The sequence below is a fragment of the Manacus vitellinus genome, unplaced genomic scaffold (assembly GCF_001715985.3).
Source record: "Manacus vitellinus isolate BGI_N305 unplaced genomic scaffold, ASM171598v3 scaffold_41_pilon, whole genome shotgun sequence".
Classification (NCBI taxonomy): domain Eukaryota; kingdom Metazoa; phylum Chordata; class Aves; order Passeriformes; family Pipridae; genus Manacus; species Manacus vitellinus.
In genome coordinates, this window is record NW_021940545.1 from 415,642 (window position 1) to 426,229 (window position 10,588).

Genomic DNA, 10,588 nt, shown 5'->3' on the forward strand with positions numbered 1-10,588 from the left:
TGCTCTAAGCTGCTTCTCAGGCCATAACAGCGGGTGGAGCTTTAAATACTCCAAACTGAGCAAAGCAGAGGTTTTTTGTTTTGTAATATTTGCCTTGGAATGAGTTCTGCGCTTTGGAGTGGCTCTTCAGCTCCATCTCTGAGCAGCACCCATCTCACAGACTATATCTACAGGATGGCATTCTTCACTGATGAAGAGGATTAAAATAGTCATTCATGGCTAGGCTTTGTGAACGAAGATTTGGGAAAATAGTCATTAAACTGCAGAATACACCACATGTCATATAAAGTACAAACTAAAGATGCAGACAGGCTGAACGTGCTGGAGTGGTACAGTCTGCTGGAGTGCATCAGGATGGGAACATCTTTAACTCAAGCCAGATTTCAGATGCTCGTATCACAGAAAGATGAAACTGGGGCTTAGTTTGCATATGGAAACTCTTGGCCTCCTGTCTGCAGATACTTACGTGCTTTCATTTTTCTCTTCTGTGTTTGAATGGACAGTTGGTCCCCTCTGCAACTTAAAATCATGTGCTTGGCACTATTTGTTAGGATACTTTCTGTAGTGAATTAACCTGAGGAACAACTCAAAGCAGAGAACTCTTCTTACTCTTCCTTCCTCTCTGGTTTAATATTCACATCCCTTAATTGACAGGTATAATTATGAAAATACAGACAACCTCTAATGTAGTTTTATGACTGAAATTGCTCCGTTTCTCTTTGTTGTCCAGGCTTTAGAGTTGCCACAGAGCCTTGACAGCCATGAATCCATTTCGTGCTGTTTACCTGACCTGTTTTCCTCCTCAAACAGGTGCTACAATCAGATACAGAATCTCTCAGTGAGATATTCTCAGAATGTTCCCAGCCTCATAACACAAGTCCAGGTAGTACTAGTCCCAGTAATTCCCTGGGAATTGTGCGGGGAGAGGCAGCCTCCAGCATAATTGAGGCATAGTCTGGTAAAGAGCTCGTTTGGGCTCTCAGTGATTTATTTTTGTTGTAAGATGTCCAAAGTAAGGATATGAGAGTGAGGTATGTTTCTGGCTCTCTCGTGCTGTTGCATCATCAGGCTGTAATTTCAGCACAGCTTTTGGGGGTGCTGATGTGTTATGATGGGAGACATCTGAATAGATTCCATAGGGCTCATCCACAGCTGGGGCTTGCCAGATCCTGACAGAGTTAATATTTGCAGCTGAGATGTGTGCACAGCCGTGTTCCTGAATTAAAAAAAAACCCTCAGTGGGCCATGCCTGAAGTCAACCAGTGAAATCATAAAACCACCAGTCCCCGGGGTTAGAACTTTATGCAACATTTTCATCCTTTGACTTTGGGGAAGCGGTATTGAAACGACTGAGCCCATGGCTAGGAAAATGGTGAGTGACTGATTGCATCAATACTCAGATCAATCTACCCTCTAACCACTGTCCCAGTGATGGGATTTGCATGTGAAGTCAGCATTTCCATTGCTATGTGTCTGCTTGGAGGGTCAGGGAAAGCAGAGCTTGGATGGAAGGCTGACCATTTCTTTCTTTTTCATTCAAGTGTGTCTCACGTTGGACAAGAGCATCTGAGCAGGCTGAAAAACATCCTCCCCTGTCTGATAGACTTTTCCAAACAGGAAAATAAAGAGTTGTTTGGAATCCTTGTATTGGAAATAACACATCTGGAAGGTTTTCTCTACAGTTCCTCCAGCTGGAGAATACTCAGTCTTTATACCAAAAAACCCACAAGCTGCTATGACGGACAGCCTGGGCAAAGGGTCTAAAAAAAATTTAAAAAGTAGTACCTTTCATAGACCTGGAAGAAGAATTTCATTTGAGGTGATGGAAGATCTGGGGTATAGTGGCTCTTTAAGTCATAACTAGATTGTCTAAAACTGTTCTGCCTGCTCTTTTTCAAAGAGCAATTTCCCTCGCTGTTGCAGAACAGGCAGTTTTTGCTTCCACCTTGGTAATAAAGCTTTCAGCACCTGATGGTTTTGTGCTTCAGAGCCCTTAGTGAAGTGTCACATTCCTTAAAACTGGTCAAGCACTCGACCATCAGGTAGATGCAGCTGCAGTGTGTAAGTTCTACCGCTAATCTTTTGGTCAATTGTAGTTCAAATAAGTAGAAAGAAAAGCACTGTGTTCTCTACCTTACCTTGAATTGTTCCTACCTTACCTTCCAGAAAATGCTTAAGGAAACTTCAAAGAAATAATGGGTGTCAGTGTACCTAGAGTTCATTCTTCCCACTGAAACCTGGGAGAAAATTGTTGACAAGTTAAAAATCTCATTTTACCAAAGATAAAAGTCACCTCTCCTGTTTTATTTCCATGCGTAATCTTATACAGCTCAGTAGAGTGAAGAGCTATAAAACTCAGCACAAGAAATTCAGGTGTTCAGCATCCAAAGCCAGTTAAATGTTCTGCAGTCCTGAAATATTGGAGGTTCGAGGCTTGCTTCTGTCAGGCTTGTTTTACTTTCTGGATCAGCAATTAGTAAAGGGGATCTCAACCCAGCCAGCTTGAGTCTGTTCTATAAATTACCACTTAATTTTCTAATAGCATTAAGCAGCTGTTCTAAGCAGAGCTCTGTTACTTCCCTTAAAGGAACTGGTTAATACATCCATTAGAGTTCCAGTGTTCAAGCCTAACTGTGCTGTGGTGCTGTGACTGTTAAACCTCAGCTGATAAATTAATGCTTCAGAAATAAAATGCTACTAAATTACTCAGGATTGCTTTTAAAGAGGGAAAAAATGGAAATCCATTAAGCCATTTCTGACATCCTTTACTTTGTATGACATCCTTTACTTTGTATGACCCTGCTGCTGACAGAACTTTGGGGTTCAGAAAGCTCTTTGTCATTTGTTGTCTCTTATGTCAGACTGCTCAATCCAGGTGTTGGAGCTCCAGGGGATAGATGGGAGTCGAGCTCTCATCCTCTGCTTTGGAAGAAGGAAGGAAGTTGTGAGATTTGAGCCTGAATTCTGCTGATAGTCCCATGATCTTTCTCAGAGGTGTTTGGCTGTGGGTGATAAGCTTAAAAATAAACAAGTCAAACTTTTGCCATCAGATCCTTGGAAGTAAGAAGTGTTCCTCCAAGCCATCTTCCCACATTTCAGCCTCTTTCCTACTTGAGTAAGGTAGTGCTTGGCATTCTTCATCCTGCCCTTACTTAGGAGTTTCTCCCTCACCTTTAGTTTGCCAGCATTAGTGGAAGGAAGCTGGCAGCCTTTCTCCAGTTTTATTGCTGTTTACTGGGATCAGAAATGGCAGCAGTCAGGAAAATGAGAGACTGTGTTTTGATGAGAATTTGAGATGATTTTGCTTAGTTAATTCTCTTGCATTTATCTTTTTAGCCGTGAGTGGTAGGAACTTTTCCTAATGAGCAGCTGACTGAAAACCAAACTTTCTTGGAGCAGTGTTTGTATTGAAGTTTTCTATTTAAGGAAAAAGATATCATTTACTGTAGCTGAAGAAACTTATAGCATCGCTATGGGAGTATATTTCTGCACCCCTAGACATTGAAGGTTGTTAAAAGATTCTGGTATGTATGTGAACAGTCATGCAAAGATGCTTCATAACAGGCCATGAGCACTTCTCAGAATAACTAACAGGAGGAGGTGTGTGGGAAGCTGTGTGGGGAGATGGTTTTGGTTTAAAATCTCAATTTCCATTATTTCCTAAGTAGACTTACTAAGAGCTAGAGTTAAGTTACCCATCCTCAGTAACAGGTACTAACTGCTGACTATTTTCATAGACCTGTAATTTACAGAAGTAACCTGTGCTTTTGGCTGAACTTAAAAAGTTTGAAGTATAAAGGTATGCTCAATTTTTACACTGAAAATGGTGAGGCTGTTCCATCATTTTTTGGTAACTCGTTAATTTTGGTCTGGATCAGGATCCCCTTGGCAGAGCCCAGGGAGCAGCACAAGGACGAAAAAAAAGCCCTGTATTTTAGCTGGGGGTTTCCCATTAACATTCTTTGGAAAGCCAGGACTTAAAAACCTCGTGGTTTCCTCGTCCAGATTTGAAGTTGCATCTGAATTGTTTGAAGGACAGAATTACCAGTTAATTTGCATTGGATTTTAGTTTTTTTTTCCAGAAGATTGTGAATTTAGAGGTGGAAAGCAAGACCTGCAGAGCTCCAGTGCAGTCAGAGCAAGGCCTGGTGAATCGTTCCTGTGAGCTGGAGGAAAGTTGTGTATAGCCTAATTGCAGGACTTTAAAATCCCAAGGAAGTTTTATCATTTATGTTCCAAAACAATTGCACAAAAATAACCGATCTGTGATGCTGAACAACATCTATAAAGGGAGGGACACTCGAACCAAACCCACACTGCATTGCAAACTGCATTCCTGCTTGCTATCCTTCCTTTATCTTGCATTTTTTTCCCAGGTATGTTTTCTTGCCACTTGAAATTCTCAGTTAAAAAACGCCCCTCGGTTTCCTGCTTTGCTTTTTGGTTGTGTTAGATAAAAACACAATCTGTGCAGCCTTTTTATCTGGAGTCAGTGAGTGGTCAGACACGTGGGTAGAGCGAGGAACCACAGGTTCCAGCAGTGGCTCTTTTGTGCAGCTTCACAAGATTTGTAAAACCAGCTTTCAGCTGTTTTCAGGGAGGGTTTTGGTTTCTCCCCTCCTGAAATGCTAACTCACTTTGGGGCAGTAGTAGGGGGTTTGTTTTTTGCCTGCCTGATGTGGTAAGTCATTCTCTCAGTCTCCTCCTGGCCAGTTTTGTCCTCTGCGAAAGCCAGTGGGGAAGCTGTATGGGTGTGGGAGTTGTGATGAGTTTTAGTCCAGAAGTTATTTTTGCCTTGAACAAATTACTTTGAAGTGATGAAAGATTTTCTAAAAGTACTTTCCTGTGTATTATGGAATCTGTATCCTGGTAACTACAGTGATTATATTCCCTAACTCTTCTGTAGCTCAAGTGCCTTAGGATGGCACAAACTCTCTATTGAACCATGGAGAAAATACTTATAAAATAGCATCTCTCAGCACTCCTCCATATGTGCTGCTGTCAGAGATGCCTCAGTGCTATCAACAGTGATGGTTCTTATCAGTCAGCTCAGTAATGAAAGTTAGATCTGAGAGTTAAACTTTACCCTAAGTATGAAACACTATTAAGCCATAGCTGGTGTCCTTAGGTTTTGATTTGGATCTCCCTTCTGCTTACCCTGTGGCCATTTTTTCACAGAATTTTACTGTGAAAACATGAACTTGTGCTGAAGTTTTTACTTGCGGACTGGCTAACAGGACATCTTGGGTCCCTGTGCTTCAGATGCCCAAATAATTAATGTGGAAAAGCAGTAATTAGTCTTGCTGTGCAAGACAGTGATGGCACAGATTGGAGGAGTTGAGGATTAATCCAAGCTGAGCCTGCTGCTGGATGACCTTAGGCAAGTCACTTGACTTTATGCCTCAGTTTAGCCCAGTGATAAATAGGCCTGGCTCTGTGCTGAGGTAGGACTTAGGATCATGCTGTAAAAAGGGAACTTTAAATAGACCATGGCCGTGTTCTGCTGCAAAGGGAAGGAAGTGGCTGTGAGTGGGTCTGTCTGACACAGCATGGAAATTGTCCCTGATGTCCTTGTGACGTGTGGAAGGTGGCCTGACTGATTGAACCTATTTGGACCCAGCTGTGCCCTGTGTGAGGATTAGTAGCGGTGTAATAATTGTGTCTTCCTCTTCTCTTGCCCTGCTTTTAGGTTGGGTTAGTGTTAAACTGTCCCACTCCCAGCCATTACACCCAAGTTGTACTTTTGAAAGCTTGAGGCCCAGCAATTAATCTTTTTTTAAAGGACACAGTTCTGGGTACAGTAACATTTGTTCAGGGAATGTTCCAACCCAGTTGTTATGAATTTTGTCTCTCCAGGGATAGAAAAGAGGATGCCAAAGGCAACCATGTTACACAAGCAGCTTCAGGAAGCTGAGGCAGCGCTGAGTCGTGGCTTTACTGGATGTGATCAGCACTGCAGCAGCACTGCCTGCAGTGTGCCATTCCCTGTGGAATGTGCCAGTTCCCAGTGCAAAGGTCTGGCACGCAGATTATGTGCCCAATAACTCGGGTAGGCCAGGTTTATGGAGCGTGATAAACTAGAGGAGGAGGGGGAAATAATCTGAGACCTCCTAATTACAAATTCCAAGTCAGGGACTGGGAAATGTCACCTTTGCTCTTAGGAAGACAGAGGAATGTGCAAAGCAGTAAGGAATGCTTCGGGCTGCAGCAGGTCTTCGTAATCCTGGGATTGCTGTCAGCACATATGGAAGGACGTGGATTATTGTCACTGAACTTCCGAGTGCTCAGAGCTGCCTGTCAGCCATAAACAGAGGCATCTAAATATAAACTGCACCCGAGTTACTGCAGCTCCTGCCTTGGCTCCCAGTTCTTTGCTGGTGCAGAATCCTCTGCCACAAAAGTCGATAAAGGACGAGCAGATGAGAACTCCACCCCTTCCAGCAAGTTAAAGCAAGTCAAAGACTGCTTTACTGAGATTTCTGCCATTTAAATTCAAAAGCAAACACAGGCTGGTATTATCAGCTCACACCAGATCTGCCTGCAGACAATAATTCTTCCTGTCTTGGACCCCTGCCCATGTGCATTATTGTAATTATCAGCAATTTAAAAAAAAATAAAGCAATAAAGCTAGGATGAGCTGCTGGGCTGTGGATTTACTGCCTGCTGTGTCAGGCATTCATTAGCCTTCCTGGGTTCAAGCCACCTATCTGCTGAATAAAAGCAGGAAGAGAAGCTAAGGAAAACAAAGCATGGAGCACCATTAGAAGCAGGAATTGAGAGCTCTGCCGTGTTTAGAAGTTACAAATCCAGGGGAATTTCAGGTATTCTGTGCAGAAGTCGTGCGTGAAGTCCCTCTGTCAACTTCCCTTGCTTTTTAACTGAAGTATTGGTTTCCTGAGTACTGGAATTAATTCCCAGGTGAGGTTCACGGCAATGAACATTAGGTTTAAAGGCTGTGTGGCACGTTGTGACCTGGGAAGTCTCAGCTCTGCAGTGCCAGGCCAGCTGTTCTGCTTCCAAAGGCTTCGGTGCTGTGACTGCAGCAGCTCTTCATTTTGATTTTGATTTTGCAAAGGGCTGGCCTCTCCTTATGAAAGGAAAAATGCCCATGGACATCAGCTCTGGAGACAGTGGGGTGTGCAGTTAGGCTTTGAAGCAGTTGCGTTTATCACAGGATGTTCTGAGTTGTAAGGGACCCACAAGGATCAATTCTTAAGTGAATGGCCCATACAGGGATCAACCCCCTACTGGCATTATTAACATGTCCTTGCACAAATGTCCACACCAACTTTTCAGCCCAGAAAGTGCAGAAAGTTGGAATACTCACACATTTAAAAGCAGCAGCTGTCAAGGGCTGTGCTCATAGGAAGGCTGGTAAGGTAACAAAGCTCATTTTTATATCAAAGGAGCTGTTGGAATTCCTCAGTGATTTTGAAAGAGTTCAATTTATATCCTCCATATTTATATCCTCCATATCTGTGGGTGTTGCACTGACATAGGGAGAGTTACAGTGTTGCTCCAGATGGAATAGGAAATGCAATTAAAAAAAAAAAATCCAGAAAAGCCTCTTTCTTTCTTGAATTAAGAGAAGGTGGGCAGCATGATGTATCTGGATAAAGACTATGCTGAACAGCCTGTTCTGAAGTCCCTCAAGTTGTGGTTCATGTGCACCCTGATTTAATAAGCAGTATTGCTTGGGGGGGGGCTTCACTTAATTAAAAACAAACAGCACAAATCATCTTCTCAAGTACTGCCTGACATTTTTTGTCAGTGTAGCAGCAAATAGTTGTGGAATACATGTAACTCTTGGGAGCAGGAAATGTGATCCAACCTGCAGAGAGTCCTGCAACAAGCTCTGCATGGGAATGCCCCAAGCAGTAATTAATCTGTTCTCTGGCCACCAAGTCAGTGCAATTCTCCATGAGAGCTTTCTTCAGCAGCTTATAAATTCTAGAAGCTGGAGTTTCAGTCTTAAAACAGCTTAATCTTCTGTGGTTTTATCCGGAGAGCTGCTCGTGTGTTGCTGCAGAGGAAGCCTGATGGAAAGTAGGGACAGTAGGAGTTCTCCTTAGCAGGCTCTTCATCCTTCTTGGCCTAAAATCCCATCCACTCTGTTTTTGCTGGAATAAAGGCTCATTCTGGCTAATCTAATCAAATGGACAAGGTTATGGTTGTGTTTGACCTCACTGAAAATGCAGAATTCAGTTAAATATGACATTTTGCAGATACCTTGGTGCTATTAAGGAAAGCTCTCAGGAACTCATTTCTGTGAAATAAAATAATCAGCTCCTCTTCACAAGAGAAACACTCCAATCACCTTTCAATCCTCCAGTCCCCAGTAGCATGCCAGAAGGCTTTCCTGAGTAGCAGCATTCCATAGGGAGCTGGATGGACAGCATGTGAAATAATATGTGTTGTTGTGAGGTTTAACAGATCCTGGAAATAAAAGGCAAGGATCATGGTTTTCATGTTTAAGTCTTTATAAACCAGAACTGCAATAGCATTTTTGAGGTGTAGATGTGAAATATTCCTTATTTTACTAAATAAATTCCTTATTTTACTTTCATCCCTCCTTTGGGATGGGGGATACTTGCAGGAAGAACAGCCCTGACACTTTTTAGCATATGGAGCCAACCCACTGTCACAAGCTGAAGAGGCGAGTAGTAAATAAAAACTGGGATACTGGGGCAGACACTTCCATCAGAGAAAAAGAAGATTTAGAGGTTTGAATTCCAGTGTTTCAGGACCGTAAATCAGGCACTGCATGACAGGGTGAGGAATTTAACTGACATTAACTGGCTTGAGATTTATGTGTTTGTGTTTTTGGTCTTGAAAGGCAAACTGGGTTACAGAATTATACAAAAGGCAGAGCCCAGTTTATCATGAAACATCTTGTAAATGCAAGTGCCATTGAGGAAAGTAATGGTTTATGGAACAGTCTTTCCCCAAATATCATTTGTCTTGCTCTCATGTTATGGATGTGTATTAATAGGATAATAGCCACTAAAATAATGTTCACCGAGGATGTACACAACTGGATGAACTCTCCTCCATCATGTGTGTGTTGCCCCTCCTGAGCTGTCAGGCTGCTTATTTAAGGGATTGAATCGTGGCTACCCAGCACTACAAGAAGCAGCTGCTTCCATTTATGGCTGGGAAATTCCCCGAGAAAAATGTGCTGTCAAGTTGTTCATCCCTCTGCAATGTGGAATGGGTGAATTCTCTGAAGTACTAAAGAGCTTAACTGAGGACGTGGCTTTATCCCAAGCTTCGTGCTGGTTTACATGTTTCCCAGCCCTCCTTTTGCAAAGTGATGTTTGAATGTAGCCCGAGGGATCCACTTCTAGGTTTGATACCTCAGTTGTGGGAAGCAACAGAAAATTACTTTGTCCCAAAAACTTGTGTAGGTGACTTTCCTCCCTATTTAAATGTCAGTGTTAAAGGTGTGGCCTCCATGGGTACAGATGAAGTTTGTGGTGCTATATTCTCTCATTACAGATTAAAATACTAAATTAAATACTTGATGTGATTGAGGGCTGAAGGGGATTGCCAGTGGAGGAAAAATTGAAGCCCATTGCTCAAAAATCTTACCCTGCAGGTCATGGGGTTAAAGAATCAGTTCGTGTATCTCAAAGTTCATTAATTCACCCAGCAGCGCAATCCAGGAGAAGATTTCTGCCGTTTGATTAAAAGTGATGAAATCAAGCAAGTAATTAGTGTCGTTTGTTCAGCTGGGAATTGGGGCTTAGCATGTTCTCGTAGCTACGGTAACAGCACTCGCTGATATGCAAAGTATGTGAGCAATCCAGGGAGGGGAATGGTACCTTTACAGGGAGCAGAGGTGACAGGAGAGACGGCAAAAATAAACACGGGCTCCAGCAGCATGTAAATAGGGAGTGGGCATGATTTCAGGAGCTTGGTATGTGTTTGAACAGGAGCTTTGCTCAGGCAGGGGCTGTGGTGAATGGGTTACTTATGGATGTTTCTACACCTCTCCTGCTCCAGCAGTTCCCTTGTTTTGCTGCAGACTTGTTAAGTTTGCCTTGATGAAAACAGTTTTCAGGCATCAGCAGTGCCAGCAATCTCCAACCATAGCATGTACATTTTATTCTCTTTTGATGCCGTTTATTCTTTCAAGGGTTAATGCTTCCTGTGTACTCGATCTTGCATCTCTTTTGGTTCTTTTCCAAGGTTGGATCTTGCATGTGTTTGGAGTGTTGTCATAAAACTGTCTTGTGGATTGTTTCCTTTAACATGTCAAGTCTTGTGCTCTGTGGAAAGTGGTTGTTGGTACTGAAGTGGTGTTTGTTTGGAGGGGGATGAAAAGGGCCTCGTACAAAGTTTGCATGTGTTTAGAGAGTTAGGAAGGATCATTCTACATTTCCCTCTTTCTTCTGAAATGATACACCAGGAGGGAAAGCGATGCAAGAGTCTGCACTTGTAAGAAATTTATTAAGTGGTTTGATTTCTGAAGGAACCAAGTTCCCCAGCCTCAGTGCAATCCAGAACTCAACCTGCATCTGAAGTACATAACTGTTGTCTTTTCCTTGGGACAGAGAGTACAAAAAATGTACTCACACTAAATTTG